Source organism: Lonchura striata, chromosome 6 (genome assembly GCF_050655825.1).
Source record: "Lonchura striata isolate lonStrDom1 chromosome 6, ASM5065582v1, whole genome shotgun sequence".
Taxonomy (NCBI): Eukaryota; Metazoa; Chordata; class Aves; order Passeriformes; family Estrildidae; genus Lonchura; species Lonchura striata.
Window position 1 is genome coordinate 10,319,892 of NC_140708.1, and position 18,308 is coordinate 10,338,199.

General features: G+C 42.8%; 1 protein-coding gene across 15 annotated transcripts in view; it reads right to left on the reverse strand.

Moving 5' to 3' along the window:
- Window positions 1-18,308, reverse strand: part of LOC110473259 (protocadherin-15) — a 632,634-nt gene that overhangs the window by 524,311 nt on the left and 90,015 nt on the right. Inside the window, exon 1 of one of the 15 annotated variants that reach the window (XM_085583148.1) lies at window positions 1,259-16,133. The exons of the other annotated variants lie outside the window; for them this stretch is intronic. The gene's annotated coding sequence lies outside the window, so the exon portion shown is untranslated. Of the gene's footprint in view, window positions 1-1,258; window positions 16,134-18,308 lie in introns of those variants that run through there. 15 annotated transcript variants of the gene reach the window in all.

Sequence of the window (18,308 nt, forward strand, 5' to 3'; positions counted from 1 at the left end):
GATGAGTTTGGCTGGCAAGGAAGCAGGGCAGAACAGTGGAGCTCCTTTAACCATGCATGAAATCATGGCTGCAACAAATCTTCATCTTCCAAATTAGAGCCACAAATACTCTCAGACTGCTATAAACATTGTGGAGTCAATCAGGAATAAGTTCTTTAATTCTTTGTCACAGGGATGTGTAGAGATGGTTGTGTAGGGAGCCAGTGTTGAAGAACAATAACCCCCTTGGATGTGGAGGAGCCTGGAGACACCAACAACAAACAGCATCCCTCAGCCATGGGTCACATGCTTCAAATTATGGAACTGAGCCACACTTCAGGAGAAACTAATCCTGCTCCAAAGTAAAAAATCACATTTAGGAAGTGAAGGTGTTGGAAACATCAGTGTTGGAGTTACTGAGGCAGAATTAATTCACCTCTGATGCACAGATTTATCATTAAACTGGAATCACTCCTTTGCTCCTGCCTTGGGCTCTACACCAAAGGGGAGAGAATAAAGCAAATGGTACAGCCAAGAACTCCTGAGTGCTTGGATTCCTAACTTCCAAAAAGAACCTTTTTGATTACAGCCCTCGCACAGAATGCACACACACACACAGAGACATGGTTCACCCCCATGGCAAAGGCTGTGCAGCTCCAAGAGAAAATTCCTCCCCAGGCAAAGGCTAGCTCTCCAAGACTCACTTCCTAGCACAAATATTCCCCACTCTCCTCCTCTGGTGGCAGAGAGAAAGCAGCACCAACTACACAGAAGCTGCTCTCAGACAAGTGACATTTAGCTCAGTGTTCCTCCCATCGCTGGCAATCTTCCCCTGCCCCAGCGTGCTCACATTAATAAAGAATTCAGAGGTGAGCAAGAGCTCCTCGGAATATGTCAAGGACTGGGGAAGAAATGCAGTGTTAGGGAGGAAAATCCATTAGAAAAATGAAAAACAAGATCAAGCCAACCACAAATCTTACACTGCAGGACTACCAAGTTGCCTTATTACATTGTATGTAAGGAGAGAAATAAATGAAAAGGGTGAAATTAGGAGAAGCAGAGACCTACACAGTGCTAAAGCACATGAAAATGTCCTGGAATTCAAACAACATACTAAAAAAAATTAATTATATTTCCAGGCATTTTCTCTATCAAATCTACACATGAACACATCCTGTCTTCCAGAGAAGTGTGTACCTCATGTGTGTGGGAAGAAAGAGAGGCTTCAATATTAAGGCATTTGTTCCAAAAACTTCTCTTCTTCCCTGTCTTCACCTACCAGACTTCCCTGTCAGATCCATCTTTCCTTCTTCTTCAAGGTTTTCCTTCAAGGGTTTGGGTTCAGCAAGAATGTGGTCAAGAAAGTCCTTGAATAGTCACACCAAAGCAAGAAATTTGGGCAGGAGAGAAAAGGCTAAACAGCCTGCAAAGTGCAAAGGTTCAAAAGTCTCAGGTGCTCAACTAAACCCAGAGGTGTGACCTTAATTAAGACATCAAATTGCTTTATGATTCAGACTCGAAGTACAGCATGCCCCATCCTCTCCTATTTCCATCAAATACTTGTCCTGGACGTAAAGGGCTCCAGTTAATTAAGAAAGATTGCTGAAATCATGTAAAGCATCAGAAAAAAACTCAGAGGTAGTGTCATTCATCTTAAAAGAGAGAATAAAAAATTAACAAAATCACTTTGCAGCACTCAAAGGGGAAAAAAAATTGAATTATGCCCATTCTTAACTTAAAATATTTTGCACTTAAAACTTTGCAGACTGGGGTTCCCAAATGGGAAATACACGTGCTTTGGACCCCAGTAAATACAGTATAGAATGTTTCACTGTGAGCCTGTTCATTAACATTAATGACCTTATTAATTAGAGCAATTCTTAACTCTGCTCACAGTACAAAAGCACTGCATACATTTAAAATTGACTGAAACCACATTCAAACCCTCAAATTTAAGGATGAGAGTTGCCAAGGCTCAAAGAGCAGGGGACCAAAACAGCTGGCTAAAAGTATTCCAAATAAACCAATCTAAATATCAGAATATTTTAAATATATTTTAAATTTAATATCAGAATGTATAAATATATATATACATATTTTATATTTAATATCAGAATATTTTTCCTATACAAAGTTGACTGTATTGATGAAGGTGTTTCCTATGAGAAGACATACAATAATTTGAGCAATTTTAAAGTAAAAAATTAATGGGTATAAATTACCAAAAACTGGTAGAGGCAAATCATCTGATTAAGCCTGCTGACATTCCAGGATTCAGTTGTAACAGAACTGCCCCAATCAGTCCTTCAGTAGCCTCTAATAAATGTGTTTTCTCAGCCATTACCAAATACAAGGAGGAAGGAAAGTTTCCCAATGCAAATGAAAGAGCCTTATTTTGGGAGGAGCCCAGGGATGTTTTCAGACCAGGGAAGCAGAGCCTTGTGAAGAGATTTCCTGAGATCAGAACAAATCATTTAAACCAAACCACTGGTGTCCTGCTCAGAAATGTGGGCATGACCAGGAGCAGAGCCTGGTGATGGGATCCAAATCCAAATAAAGAGTGGCACCTCTGTAGGTAGAAGCCCTCTCCAGGAGCACTTTTCTGACTCCAGCAGAGTTCCTACATGTCCTCTTTGTTCTCCTCTCCGAGCCTCTCTTCTGGCAAGAAATCTCTCTCCCAGAGTGCTGCTGGCAACTCATCACTGATACGTCTGCCTCAAGCCAAGGATTTTTCATCTTCATGTAAAGAGATTCATAAGCAGAAAAAATGCCACATGATCTAGCTGTCCTCAGAGGTGACCAACCCTCCATACTGGATTTCTTATTTAACTGATTCAACTAGAATTGATTCCAGGTTCCAGGTTCTCCCTACCACCTTCCATTCTTTCTTTGCTGCACCACAAACCTGCCCCAAAACCCAGAAAATATGAATCTATTTGATTAATGCTTGACTTACAGCACCCGTCAGTACAGCTACATAAATACTTTCTTTTTACAATTAATAGAGCTGTAGTTATATTTTCAGTTGCCACAGCTAAAACAGTTTGCTTGGAATAGTGTATTTTGAAATAATCTGGTTAATAATTGCCCAAATGGAGAGGATGTTGAACTGGGGGTTGCAGCAGCTGAAATGAGAGATCTGTTGCAATATTTTTCCCATTTTAACTCCAAGCTAGGCCGAGTTTTGTAACTAAAGCTGTGAAGCAGAATCCTGTCCATACACATACAATTTGTCTTCCTAATCTTCACATTTCCTAAAAGAAATCCTACTGGCAAAAAACTTCATCTGGAAACTTCTGGAATTCCTCAGAGCATATCAACCATTATGAAACTCTGTATGTGAGGAAATGGTTCAGTTCTGGCCCCAGCATAAATTTGAATGCCAGGCCTATGCTTTAAACTTTGCAAAAAATATATGTGAATGCCCTGGGTCTGGTTAAAGGGATACCTTCTACCCCTGAAAATACGCTGGTATTTTAATTTAAATCCATTGCACATTGTCTGTTTTATGCTTAGAAATTTCAGACTTTCCCTTGTAGAATATAGAAATGAATTAAAACCTTTGAGATACAGGTGAGGCAGGCTGAGTCATAACCCATTTTACAAAGAAATCCAGAGCTGTGCAGCCACAGACCCTGAAGTGGCATGGCCAGCTCACTTCTCCTCGTGCCCCTCGACAAAATTAAGAGCTGCACCTCAGACACCCCGGCAATTTTCTGCTCCACAAAGAGCAATCAATGACAGAGTTTCCAAAGAGCACACGCAGAGCCATGGGATGGCTGTGAACATAAATACAGATACACTTGGTTTGCTCTGTGACTGAGCACCTGAAAAGCAGCAAGACAAGGAAAAAAGTTTTCAAGAGCAGCATGAAATGCACCACAAGTATATTCAGTATTTCCTCTGTTAAATGCACTGTGTTCCACACAGAACACAAAACACCAAAGTTATGCAAGTGAAAGCTTTCAAAGGAAATCTCAAAGTTGGGCTCCACAATTTTTGTTGTGTTTTAACATTCTGAGTATGTTGCCTACTTCTGACTCTTATCAAGCAAAAGAGTTTAACCTGGAGCAAGGATTCAATTAAAAAACCAAACAAAACCCCAAACCAAACAACAAAAAATAAACCCAAAAACAAAAACCACCTGAAAATACTTAACCTCTTGCAAACTGACAAAGCTGTCCACTACACCTTTTCTTATTGGAGCTTTAAATCTAAGTCGCAATGAATCAAAATAAATATTGAGATTTCCTGCAGACACACCCCCAACATGCCTCATTCTAAGCTGTGTGAAGGGTTTAAGTTTATCTGTCAGAACTCTGAAGTAAACAAAATATTAAAGATTAAGAAGTTCCTCCTATGGTTGTGGTGTTTAGTCAGTTCATAAACACTTTATAAAATCAGCTGGGTGCAAAGGCACAGATTATATTTCTAATGTGATATTTGAGTTTTATGGGAAGCAATGATCAAAATTCAGATTATTTAAATCTCCATGAATCATGGCTGCAAACCTAGACTTTCTCAATACTTCTGACTGTACCAGCAATTAATATCTTCTATATTGAGTCTATTCACCAGGTTGAGAGAATCTAAAATTATCCCTGTGCAAAGAGTGCTGATTCCCCTGTCTGCTGCACAGGCAGCTTTCCTGCTCCTCGTCTGCAGGGAATCCTCTGCCTGGTGTCTCCTCATCCCATATTCAAAGAGAGACTTCAAATAATGTTTTGGCATTTCTCCAGCATTAACTCTGACACAGACAATTCAGCAGGGAAATGCCAGATCTCAGCAAGCTGCTGAGGAGGTGGGGTTGGCAGATCTGTGCTAATGCCCCTCCCTCTCCCTGCTTTTATTGCAAATAATTTTCATACATGTTTTCCTAGCCAAATTTGATTTTGTCAACATATCCAGTGGGTTTACGATACAGGTATTGTAGTTGGAAATGTCAGTGCTCTAAATGTGATTCCTGATGTAGCCTCTCATAGGATATTGAGACAGAGCCAACTAAATTTATTCTATCTAAATGTCAGTTTAGGTGTAAAACCCCCTAAATATCCTGAAGAGAAGAAGAATGTGCACTGTGTATCTAACGTGATGACTTGGATAAGAAACAAAATTAAATCTGTTTTGTGTGAGAATACTGAACCCTACAGTGGAGGATGTCAACAGCCCCTCTGTAAAAGGAAATGTATATTACAGACATAAATAATTTTACAAGACCCTTTTTATTGTAATCATAAAACCTCAAAAACACGATGGAATCAAAGCCATATTAGAGTTTAAAATACCATAAACCAGAAGCTATTATATCCCTGGCATACAGGATAATTTAAAGGAAGACATAATCACTAAATCAAAATTTATCTTGCATCAGTAATAGGAGGAATGTGTTTTCATCATCAGCTCCCCATCCAAGATCCTCCACAAAAGACAGCAATGCCTCCATTTATAAAAAATATTGGAGGGAAGTTGGGAAGTGTTTGCATGGATAAATGGTTATGGAGGATGGAGAGATGAGTGCCCAGGGCCAGCCAAGCCAGGAGCTGTCCTGCCCAAAAAGCCAGAATGAGTTTGGGAAAAGAGAGACTGGGAAGGTGACATTCCATGGATGAGACAAAGGAAGCCCAGGCAGTAATGGTGAGAGCACCTGCAGGGGTGTGCAGATGGACCTTCCCTGTCTCAGTGTCTGAGCAGTCACCGTGATGGATGGGAGGCAGCAGGAGGAGATGTGGAGCCACAGACCCGAGGGGAACATCCTGCCTTTCCACACAAAATGATGGATACCTGCTGAATCCTGAGATGCAGGAGCAGCAACATGGGGCTGCAGCTATTAATGCTGGGAGGAAATTGGTTCAGGCTCCTTGGCAGCCACTTAAAAAAGCAAAATAAAAGAATAGAAAACAAACAAAAAAATTAAATCAAGTGTTTGTAAAATCTACACTGCAAACTTGTTGCACGTAATTCTGACTCCTCCACCTCAACAAGTGTATCAGGGACTTAGGAAGGGTTCAAGGATGGGAAAGAAAACTGAAACCTGATGTCTCACAGAGGGATGAGAGAGCTGTGTCACACCCAGAGCAAAGAGTGACAGCCCAACCTCAGGATCCAGAGCAGGTCCAGACAAACAAAAGGCTAGGGACTTTCCTGCATGGCCAGTAAATAGGCAGGGGAACTTTGCTCCAAGCTCCATGAGTTCCCATGGCAAGAGTAAAAGGACTCTCAAGATCTCTGTGGAAGCCAGACCTCCTGGATAGACCTCTGGCTTCCCAGCTGCCACAGCGCGTGGAGTCTCAGAGAGCTTGCTGAAGAATTTTTACCATATGCTTGATCTAAACTCACATTGTCATGCTGCTTTCCAAGGGAAGAACCCTCAAATTGATAAAAAATAGGAAAATAGAAGAGAAGGACTCTTTATCTTGAGCTCAAAGTTGCTGAGAGGCAGCTGGAGCGTTCCTGGAGGTATGGGGACAGGAATACTGGAAATGGAAAAGCAAAGCTCACACTCAGCCTTGTGGTTTTCCTTGGCCACTCCCCTCACTGGAGGGAACTGGTTTGTGACTGCACTGGTGAATCCCACTCAGACACTCTCTGGAGCCAGCAGTGTCCCAGGCTGGTGCTGTCCCAGACCCTCCTCTGTGGTCTCTTCCCCCAGCCCTACCCCAATCTTCACTTAAATGCCCTCTACACTCTTTTAGGGCTGGCACATCCCCTCACCCTTTTTCTTAATCAAGAAAATTTCATGATCCCATCAGCAACCCCTGGGCCAGAGCAGCTTCACCCAAGCCAGCACCAAAGGTTGATCAATACACAGCCACGTGAGAATGAGCAAACACTGAGCCCATGTGAAACAGAGACAGCTTGATGGGGATGGAGGATCTCCCCTTGAAGGATCCTTGCCTCTCATACATAGCTCAGCATCCAAATTCTAGGCTAGAGATTTCATCTGCTCAAGGTTATCCAGATATCTTTAACAGAGCTCTGAATCAGACTCCAGTCTCATGTAAGATTTTAATTGCAAAGCTTTGCACAAACAGGTTTGTTTTTCTTGGTTCCACTCTTATTGTAAATAATAAACCTCCCTTTACAACACCTGAAAGCTTATTATGTGCTTCAGTAAAACTGTTCATAATTATTCAGTTATCTGATTATGCTTGCCCTTTTGTGTATTTGAGCACCTCAGAAAGACAGAAGGCATTAAAGCACTTACAAACCAGGCAACTAATTTATTTTCACATCATTTGCCCTCCCATATTGCATGTTATTATATGCAATCAGTCACCTAAACTACAGGATGCTTTCACTTTCTATATTTCTGAATGGCCAATAACATCAGCTGTAAGGAGGATTGCTATTGAACACTGATATTCTTGTTTGGACATGAATACCCTGTGTCTGTGCAGATATGGATCCCCACAGAAGGGAACCTTGTTCCCTGAATGCTGGAGAAAACAAAAAACCATCAGAAATGCTTGCAAGGAGCCTGAGCGTGACTGATAAGGGAGCTGTATAAATCTCCAGCAGCCACTTGCCAACTCAATTCTGAAACATTCAGCTGATTCCAACTGCAGATTACGACTTTTCTCCAACCATCCCCCTTTTCATTTTCTGCTAAAAATATTCATTTCCCCAAAGCAGCAGAGAGGCAGCCCAGGACACCCAAACCTCGATAAATCACAGACGTTGATTTAATCTCGTGCAAGCGAAGCTTCCCGCTGTCCTTTTAAAACAAACAAGGAGGACTCAGAGGCCTGCACATAATCACTGAATTACAAAGAACAGATGTGAAACATTAACAAGGAAATGCTTATGCTGGCAAGGAGCAAGGACTATAAAACAGCACACACTGTACCCAGCCAGACTGGCTTTTCAATGACTCATACTTATGAGATTACAAACAAGAAGGAACAAAAATTAAATGGTTCATTTGACTGGGCCTAATACACTTTAGTTACTTTAAATTAACTGGTAATTGTGCCATTTCTTTCCCTTGTTCTTTTCCTTCTGACTTCTTGGTTGGAATGCCTTGATGAAGGGGAAATGATTACAAATCCCACACAGCTCCTATCTACACATTTACCTATCCCAAATTCATGATGCAAGCATTCCCTTCAAAACATGCACTGATTTCTCTGAAATGAAAGCACCCCTCTGTCAACTGCCTGTTCAACCTGCTACTACACCAAGTATGCACAGGATTATTTTTTTTTTAAGCCAGTTCTACAAATATTTTATCCTGTTCATTCCCTGAGCAGCCTGGGACTGTGGAAGGCATCCCTACCCATGGCAGGGGGCTGGAATGAGATTAGCTTCAAGGTTCCTTCCTACCCAAACCATGCTGGGATTCTGTGATATTGCCAGGCCTGTTTCTCACCCTGCACTGACAGAGGGAGAGAAAAGATGCCACTGCTTGCAGTGTTAATAAGGGAGGGTTGTCCAAGAACAACCTCATACAGACAACAGAGATGAAGAACCACTCTGAAGTGCAGGACAATGAAGGCTCAAATGCAAATAGCAACTGAAAATCATTGCATTTCAATTCACATAAAAAACCCACTGCCTGCCTCTCATACATACATATTTTTTATTTCTGTGCCTGTCCTACAAACATACCCTCATCTCTTGAGCCACTTCATGGTTTATTGACCCCATGGCTTGGGTTGCAAGGAATGAAAAAGAAGTTTGCTCCTGCATGATCTGCATGATTTGATGGTCACATCACAGTTACAGGAGCTGGACATCGATGATCCCTGTGGGTCCCTTCCAGCTCAGGATATTCTGTGATTCCAATAAAGAAAAGTGTGTGCTAAGGGAGATTGCTGCCCATCTTCCCTCATGGGGCCAGGGAGAAAACAGGGCCAATTCCACACAAACAGAACCTTCCCACTTGTCTCTATCACAAGTACCTTAAGGTGTTAATATTATCTCTTGATGTTGTTCAAAACACATAAAAATTAATGCCTTAACTACTTGGTTGTAAGGACACAAGCAAGATCAACACATCCAGTTTGAAAAGATTAATAACTTAGATGGAATATGCTGGGAAACCTCTCCTGCTCCAACTGCTGATGAATGGATCTACTTTGTTTTTTGTTAATTTATTTTTCCTCAAAGAGGTAAGATCGCTATTACAATATAGTATATAATATTATAATAATATATATACTATAATTATATGCATATTATTGTATATAATACATATAATATTATATATAATAGAGACCTATTCCTCACAGAGATACCCATATTAAAGTGATACCATATTTCTCAGAGAGATACCCATATATTAAAGTAGAATCCTCATTATGATCAACTGGGATTAACTTTTTGAGAGCACTGGAGACAGAATTTCTTCCTGTTACCCACTGGGAATGAGAAGGATGGATGCAGTGAATGCCTTAATTTTTCACAATGACCACTGGTGGGGGAAGAAGCACATCATCATCATTTGCTAAATTCTGGTAGCAATTATTTCAGCTTAGCTATTAAAAAGTCAGGCTTTATTTGCAATCAGAGTCTCTCAGGCTCCCATTAAAGAGGCCTCCTTGTGCCTGCATCTCCCAGAGTGAAGAGTCCTTCAGCATCACATCATCCCTAAGCCCTCGTGCCCACAGAAGTTGAATTAAATCACTTCATGCCTTTTTTCCTTCAACAGAATGGATATTTTACTTTTGTCTTACAGCAAATCAAGCACCTTCAAATCACTTCTATGTCTCTTTCCAGCACAATGTTGAAATTCCAATCAGATTTTCCAGCTTGGGAATGATCTTGCCACTGCTTCCTATGGAAATACCCCCACTTGTGAGCATAGGCTGGTGTTGCCCTGCATTTATTGAGTATTATTACACATATCCACATAGGCCTGTTCTTAACACCACTAGAGAAATTAGAGACAAATTTGACTGGTTGCAGCCTTTCAGACCAATACATTTTGGGCATTAAGGGAATTAACAGATCATTACGTTTCTTACTCTTCAGGACGAAGAGCACTGGAGCAGTTGGGAACTCCCTTTACCAACCTGAGGGAGCAGCACAGGGAAGAGACAGAAGGTGATCAAAAAAAGGAGCAGCAGGAAAAAAAAGCTGAACTAAAAACCCTATTTCACTGTTTAATCACATTTATAGTTAGGAGTAAGAACCAGAATCTCAGAGCCCAGTTATGGCCCTATTGAGGAGCTCCACTGCCCTTTGTTGCAGAAATGATCCTTTAACCTTCCCAACCCAAACCCAAATATTCATAATCCTATTTGAACAGAGTTTTAAAATGCATGAAATTTGTTGAAATTCAGAAGAAATGTTGAAATAAAATGACAAGAAAAGACACAAGGAGCATCTTCCCAGCTGTGGTGGACTTTCCAGCTCAATTTCAATGCCAAGCTTTTTAGTTTGCTTAAGGCTAAAAGAGCCTGAACACTTCACATTTCAGTGCTTCTGCAGCTCCTTTCACACCTAAGCTGCAGTAAAAGGCACAGAATGATGGCAGCACCTGTGTTATTCAGGGTATATTTTCCCTACTGGCACAAATGCACAGTGCCATTCAAATTAAGACTTCATACCAAGATGGCAAATTTCCCAAATCACAGCCTTAATCTATCCTATCCACTTGATAGAAAAGATAATTAAAACCCACTACTGGAACAATAACAGAACATTCCACCTGTACAAGGGGAAGAATCGATGTACAAAGACCAGGGAAAAATGGAAAACATTTTAAAAACAAATTTTAAAAAATTAAAGTGCTCTACTAAAAAATTAATTTCTGCACAGAGATCTACAAGGCATTAAGTTTCAGGGAGCACAGCACTGATTTTCTCACAGAAGCAAAACAGGTATTTACAGACATTGGGATCCTTCAGCACACTGAATCATGCAGCTGGCAAAACACAAGACAAATAGGTGTTGTGTCTATCAAGGCCATGGACATGACCCCCAAGCAATTCCTCCATAAGGTGTAAAAATATACTGTAGTTGAAGCACCAAATTGTAACTAAATGTCCATTTTATTATAAGGTACAAAGGAGAATTAGAAAGCCCCTCATTACCTGACCAAGGATGTGTCCTAAATGTCTCATATGACAATTCTTGAAGCAGAAAAGAGATGAAAACTTGTTTTGACTGTGTTACCCTGCAGAGCTGGAAAGAAAAGGCTCATAAACCCCCAGGCCAAGCAACATCTGCATGAACTACCTGGAGTGTAGCCACAATAGGGGACATCACCTCCAGGCAGCCCAGAAATCAGTGTGGGGAGCAGGACAATCAAAGTGGGTCACTTCTGTTAAAGTGCCCTGTGTGCTTCCTTTATCCACCTTTTCCTGCTCTAGACCCCACAGTGGTTTAGGAACAGATGGATAATTTGGCTGATCACAGCACCTTTGAAGGGAATACCTGCTGATCCCATCCCCAGCCAGGGGAGCACAGGGCACAGATCCTCCACCCTGGGGACACTGAATGCCAGGGAGCTGAAGGACACTGGGCTCTGGAAGCAGCACTCTGCCAACCAACAGCACCCATCTCACCCAACAGGCAGCTCAAGCCCAGACCTGACTTTGTTTCTAGGATATTATTCCCAAAAAGCCAAGGGGGATGCACAGCAAGCAGCACAGCTGAGGGACAATGCTGTGCCAGGCCCTGAGAGTTCAGCACTCTCTTACCCTTGCTGATGTTTTCAAAGCAGTGACATGCCCTGAGACAGCCAGGGGGGAGGACAGATGCTGTCACTTCAGGGTCAAGCCTCCCTGGCACTAAAAATCATGTCACTTCTCAGTGACCAGCTCTGAGGCCAAGATAAAACTGTTTCAGCAATTGCTCTTTTCAGAAGTGAACAGTGTGCTTCCTGCTGTGGCTGGAATCTGTGGGATAATCACAGCTACCCTTTGCCAAGGGTGATTTCCATGGTCTGAAACACAGCCTCCCCATGAACGTTGTATTAATCAGATTCTTCTTTGCCTATTTCTATTCTTCTCTATTTATTTTTGGAGGAGCATTACCAGCATGTGCAATTCAGCAGGGCTGGGACAGGGGAGTCAGGCAGGATGAGAGGGAATAATAGACAGGAATAATTGGTACAACAAACTGGCACATCCCAGCTCCTATCCAGGAGCTGAGATCAAGTCCATGCATCCCAAATTTCCCCAGCAGCCGAGCATCCCTGACTAGCATCATCCTGGGGAACGTGAAAAGGAGCATGAAGCTGTTTCTGTTTGCGCCTGACCAGGCATAATATGAATTTTTTGATAACTCAGGGCAGAAACAGCCTTTAAATCACACTCTACACCCTGGCTGGGTGACACAGGTGGCCTTGGAACACCAGCTGTCCCTGTAGCAGGATGCTCTGCCTGGAAATGTGACCAGACATCTGCAACACTGTGCAAGGCTGTCAGTGGTGGGCTGAGAGGGGCATCATGTGCTGCTTGTGGTGTTGAATTGTGCTAAAATCAGTCTGGCTTATCCTGATGGAGAGGTAAAGATGTGGCAGATGTGGTGCTAAAATCTGAAATTGCTAAGCTCACCTGGAGACCTCTGACAGATGTCAGTCCTAGAAAAGTCCAGTCCACTTTCCCTAGGGTAAGTTCTTCAGCATATTCCTCCTTGGAGTGTGTGGAGATTCCTCCCTTGGGTTTTGGGGACAGTCCCCAGTGATACCCTTCAAGGCTGAGTCAAAAATTTGCCCATGAGCTTTGGTCTGGTTGAATTACATCAATCTCTGATAATTGGTTCTTTTTGCTGGGTTTAATATAATTGCTTCAATATTGCTTTGCTATTGGGCACTACCCAATCGTACACCATAATAATAGTTTTATCTTTCATACTGTAAATAGTATATAATTCTGTAGGAAATAATTCTGATCACAATGGTTTGTCTTATCATTTGTCATAATCATTTTATATAAACAGATCTGATTTGCCAGCATTAATCCTGCAGGACAAAGTGACAAAGCCTGGGTCTAGGACTGGATCCAGCCACCCTCAGGCTCCTGTTGAAGGAGTTGAGAAAGCCAAGCGGTCCTTTCTGAGCCTTGGGACTCACCAGGAGCTTCTCTCAAACTTTACAGCTCCTACTCCACCCATGACAGCCCCTCCTCGCTGTTTCCTGCTGCCAAAAAATAATAGAAGAGACCAAAACCTTCTCTGCCCCAAGCAAGCTCAGGCAAGGAACAAATCAAAACTCCTGTCAGGTTTGCTTGCAGTGACACAGAGTGTTACTTCTCTTCCTTCACAGGGAGTTAAAAAGGAAAAGGATGCACAGGAGCTGTGGTACCTCCTCTGCTTGGCCCTGGCTCTGAGAGAGCATCAGGGCTGCAGAACACAGACTGGAGCTCTCCACATCTGCTCTGCAATTCTCACTCCTTTGTCCCTTTTTGCCTGGATAAAAGCCTGGGAAGTTTCTGAAGTGACAGATTTCTCATCTTCCTCGAATCACAGAAATCAGAGGGAATGCTTGAAGAGGAGAATTTCACAGTGGACTGGTATTTACAATACAAACACCAGGCAGTAATTGCATTTATATATTTATATACACACACGTATCCACTGCAACAAATTCTGCTCAGCTGAACAGCAGGCTCTGTTTGCCAGCTCAAATGTGGAGCCAAGCTGCAGCACTGGTCATGCTCCCACAGCCCAGAGACACATATCAAGTGTTTGATTTTCTCAGTGCCCTGCTCTTTTCTCTCTGAGAAGAGGATCCTTATGTTCCACAGCAATCAAAGTAAGCTCGAGACTCCTAACAAACCTGAAAAGATGATCAAAATATTTAACAGAAACTAAGAAATAGCATCATTAACACTTAATTCCAGAGGAAGAAAAAAGAACAAAGCACACATCCCTTTCTTTCTGCATATGGAAGTACAGGTATGCACTGAACTTGCATCGTCTACTTTAAAAAATGTTTATTAGAGACAATCCTGAACTTTCCAGAATGGTTTGGGTTGGATGGGATCTTAAAGCCCATCCAGTCCCAGGGCAAGGACACCTCCTCCAAGCCCCAAAGTCCAGCCTGGCCTTGGGCACTGCCAGGGATCCAGGACAGCCCCAGCTGTGGGCACCCTGTGCCAGGGCCTGCCCACCCTGCCAGGGAACAATTCCTAATTCCCAATATCCCACCTAAATCTGCCCTCTAGCAATGAGAAGGCATTCCCCTCGTCCTGGTACTTCAGGCTTTCATGAAAAATCCCTTCAGGTACTTCAAACTCTCTTTGGAGGCTTGGCAAGGCTCAGTAATACCTACTGCTAGTAACAATAAATAAGCCCAAACTTCCATCATGAATCGTATGAACCAATGAAAGCAGTCTCAAATATTTAATGTTTGCTAGGAAAACCTTCCCCAGAAGATCATTAACAAAATGTTAATCTCCACCTAATGCTTTACAACATCAGCCATTAATAAATTATGTGTGCAGCAGGAATTAGCTTTAGCATAATATTCTCAAATGACACATGCCAATCCTAAATATTTTCAGCAAGGAACTTCTTAGTCTTGTAGAGGGGGTGAGTTTTTCAATAGGGTTGGCTTGTTACTGTTGGTTGATGTTTTTGGGGGTTTTATTTTTGGTTGCTTGGGGTTTTTTAGGCTTGGGATGGGCACACAGATACCCACACTTTTGGAGAACAAAGAGTCCATCTGATGGATTCTGTAATTTCTAATACTAGAAACTCTGGCATGAACAATTTTCACAAATTGATCTGAATTTAGCTGGGATAGCAATGACAGCAAGTGCATCTATTTTCAAATGAAATTCCAAGTGCATCAAGAGCTGTCTTTGAGGAAGAGCTACGAGCTAAACCAGCTCCAGGTGTCATCATGCCACACATATGGTTCTCACTCCTGAAAATAATTCTTTTGCCAGATCAGATGCATATTTGAAAATAAAACACACATGCAAAGAATGCCATCAGAAAAAAGCCCGATTATTGCCCATTCCCACCTCACAAGGTGTTTAAAGGCTTTTTGGTTGTGGGAGGCCCTGAGAAAGCTCTTTGGCCCATCTCACTAACCAGCAAATCAAAAAGCTTTTTTATATTTCTCATTACTAGGAGGGAAGATTTATTTAGCTGGGGACCTCTCCACACTGCCTGGAATGGCCTCAGTTGTAACACAGAGCATTCCTGGCTGTGTGTGTTAAAAACAATGCAATTGGTGCAACGAACACATTTAAATTGAACTCTAATTCTACTTCAAGCTACATATTCAAATTTAACTCTGATTTTTAGGTTACATCAAGCAACAGCAATACCACATCTGAGACTTAAGGCCTGAAATAAACCATTCCTCTGGTTGCCCCAGCAAATCAGAGAATTCCAGCCGCAGGGAATTCTGCCACGGAGGTGAGCAAAGGCTCAGCTGGGGCTGACCCCAGCTCCCACTCACCCAGCAGGCAGCAGCTCAGAGCCTGGCAGATCATCTCCAGCTCACTGCTGAAGTTCCTGCTCACGCTGTGGGGCTCCAGGCTTCTGTGGAGTGGTTATTCCCCAGCACAGGGATGGAGCAGAGCTTTTCCTGACACCTCAAAATACACAGAGGGGCTCCTCTTGCTGCTGTACTCACAGACAGCCCGTGAATGAAGAATGCTCCCAAACTGTGCCAGGTCTAAACAATTTAGCCACTGCACACAACAGGAGGAACAAATTAGGACAGCTCCAAGATGAATTTTTGCATGTGATTATTAATAGCAAGCGACACTGGCAGTTACTCACTGCAGCCTGTGGGGAAAATTTCTCTTGGGCAATAACTCCAGACACTGCTGAAAAATCTGAAACATTGCACACAGCATGAAAATATTGAACTTGCCTCTCTTTCTGCAAACAGACTAAAAGGAATTATCAAGGACTCCGCTGGTGAGAAACAACAGTTTGTGATACACAAGGCCACAGAACACCAGGTAGTAACAGCAGAAGAAAAGGAAATCTGCTGTTTGCTTTCATTGCTCGCAGACTCAGAAGTCACTGGTGAGAAGAAGTGCTGACAATTTTAGCACTGGGTTTGCCCACAGTGGAAATTTTCATTAAAATAAATGAAAACTGCATAGAGAAGACAGAATCCCAGGATCACTGAGGTTGGAAAATCCCTCCAGGATCACCAAGTCCCAGCTGTGCCCAGTGCCCAGAGCCTTGAGTGCCACCTCCAGCCCTTCCTGGGACACCTCCAGGGATGGGCACTCCAAAGCTCCCTGGGCAGCCCTGCCAAGGCCTGAGCAGCCTTTCCATGGAGAAATTCCTGCTGCTGTCCCAGCTGAGCCTCCCCTGGCCCAGCTTGAGGCCGTTTCCCCTTGTCCTGTCCCTGTTCCCTGGCAGCAGAGCCCGACCCCCCCTGGCTGTCCCCTCCTGGCAGGAGGAAAGACATTGAGGATGTCAGCAGAACCAGCAGCTGGCCAGGGATGTCCAACAGCAGCCTCCAGGAAGAAGCCAACCAGAGGCTGGAAGGCTGTAGGCATTAAAAATAAAATAAAAAATACCATAAGGTTTTGACTTTATCAAGACTGGGAGCAGGGAATAGAAGAACACAAAGCAATGCCATCTAAATGTACTGAAAATTTCCCCCACTGTTAAATCAGAAAATAAAATGTGTATTACTTATTATAGAAGGATATGACTCAAAGTCCTCTAAGTAATTCTTCAAATAAAGGAAAAAAAGTTATAGCCTGTTCTAGAAGATGACTTGTCACTTGTTATATTCAGCTCTCTGAATATTCTTCCTGGCTGAAAATTCCTATAAAAATGATACTATACAGGGGGGTTTTGGTCACTTATAATATGAAAATAATTTCAGACAGGTGAGAACAATTTTCCTATCTTTGCTGCAACATCCCCAGATGCAGTAAATAGAAATTTTCAGCAGCATGTAGTCAGCATAAAAAGCAAAATCATCCAATAAAACCAGACATCTAATGACAGAAGCAGAGGAGTACTAATTCCTCCATGCAAAGGTATGAAAGAGACTTTTGCCTACCAAAATGGTTCATTTAAACAAGCAGCACTGGATATTTTGTGGACTAACAGATGTTTAACAGATCATAACCACCAGATATACCTTACTGCCACCAAAACCACCAATGCCTGAAAAGGCACTTCCACAAGGAAGGTTCCTTCCCAAATGTGCCCAGGGAATGTGTAGGAAATGGTAGAGGTTAAAATCCCCCTCCCTCACTGCAATCCCAAATCCCACTGCCTGGGACAAGGGCAAGCACAAGGTTTTCCCTGGAGGCATCACTGCAGGGGCAGCTGTGCAGCACCAAAGGTGTTCCTGGATCCACATTTATGACCTGTGAAGTTGGAATTAACTCCACATCCTATGGAAACATCTGTGCCAGCCTCCCTGGCTTAACAGGGCAGTTAAAACACAGAAGGATAAATTGCCCTTGTTAACTTGGCCTTTGGGATCTGTGAGATCAAACACACATCCTGGAACTGGCTCTTCCCACATCAAGATAGGGAGAGTGTGCTGAAATCCAGTGATGAGTTATAACCAAGTTTGAGGGGGAAAGAGAGCAGAAATATTATTTCTCAACAGCTGTGCTTCCAAACAGACAGCCAGCATCCTGCCAAGCAAAGGATGCCAGTGGATCCTCCCACAGGGTGGCAGGACCAGGATGGGCCAGTGTGGGTCTCAGATTCAGTCAAAGGCAAAAACCCTGGGAAAGTGCTGGGAAAGAATGTAATTATTTATCTCTCTTGTTTTTCACTTTGTTTATAGTTAAGTTCTATCACTGTGCATCAAGCACTCTGCACCGATGGTGTGGGTTGTTTTCACTTCAGAACCAATGGATTTGATCCTTGCAAAGCTCTGTATAAAGAGCAGTGTATTTTGAATAAATCAGAGTTTTACTCTCACAGCCTTCTGAGTCAGTCTCTTCATTCCCGTCCTGCCTCGACAGCAACAGGCCAGGGCTTCCCTGCCTCTTGAAACCTTTTCCTGAGTGGAGTCTGAACCATGAGGTTGTCAAAAAGATTCCCAGGCAGGTACTCCTGTTGCAGAAATGCCCAGGTGAGCTGGTTCTGCGTTCTCGGGCCCCCTGCTAGCCAAGGGTCACACTCAAAGGAGGTCTGGAGCATTCCAAGCACATTCCCTCCCTCCTGGCAGCAGCTCTATGAGCTCCTACAGCATTGGCCATAAGGACCCTAATTAGGATTTTGACATTGCTGGTAACATCAGACTTTGATCATCACACCACCAGGGCAGGGTTTCAGAGCTTGCCAAAGCAAGGGAGTGACACTCACACTGAGAAATGTATTTTTCAGAAAACATTGAGCGTAAATCTTACACCAGCTGCATGTGCAGGAGAGAAAACAGACAAGGACTGAGTGTTAAAATCAGCTGGGGCTCTAACAGCATCCTCTTT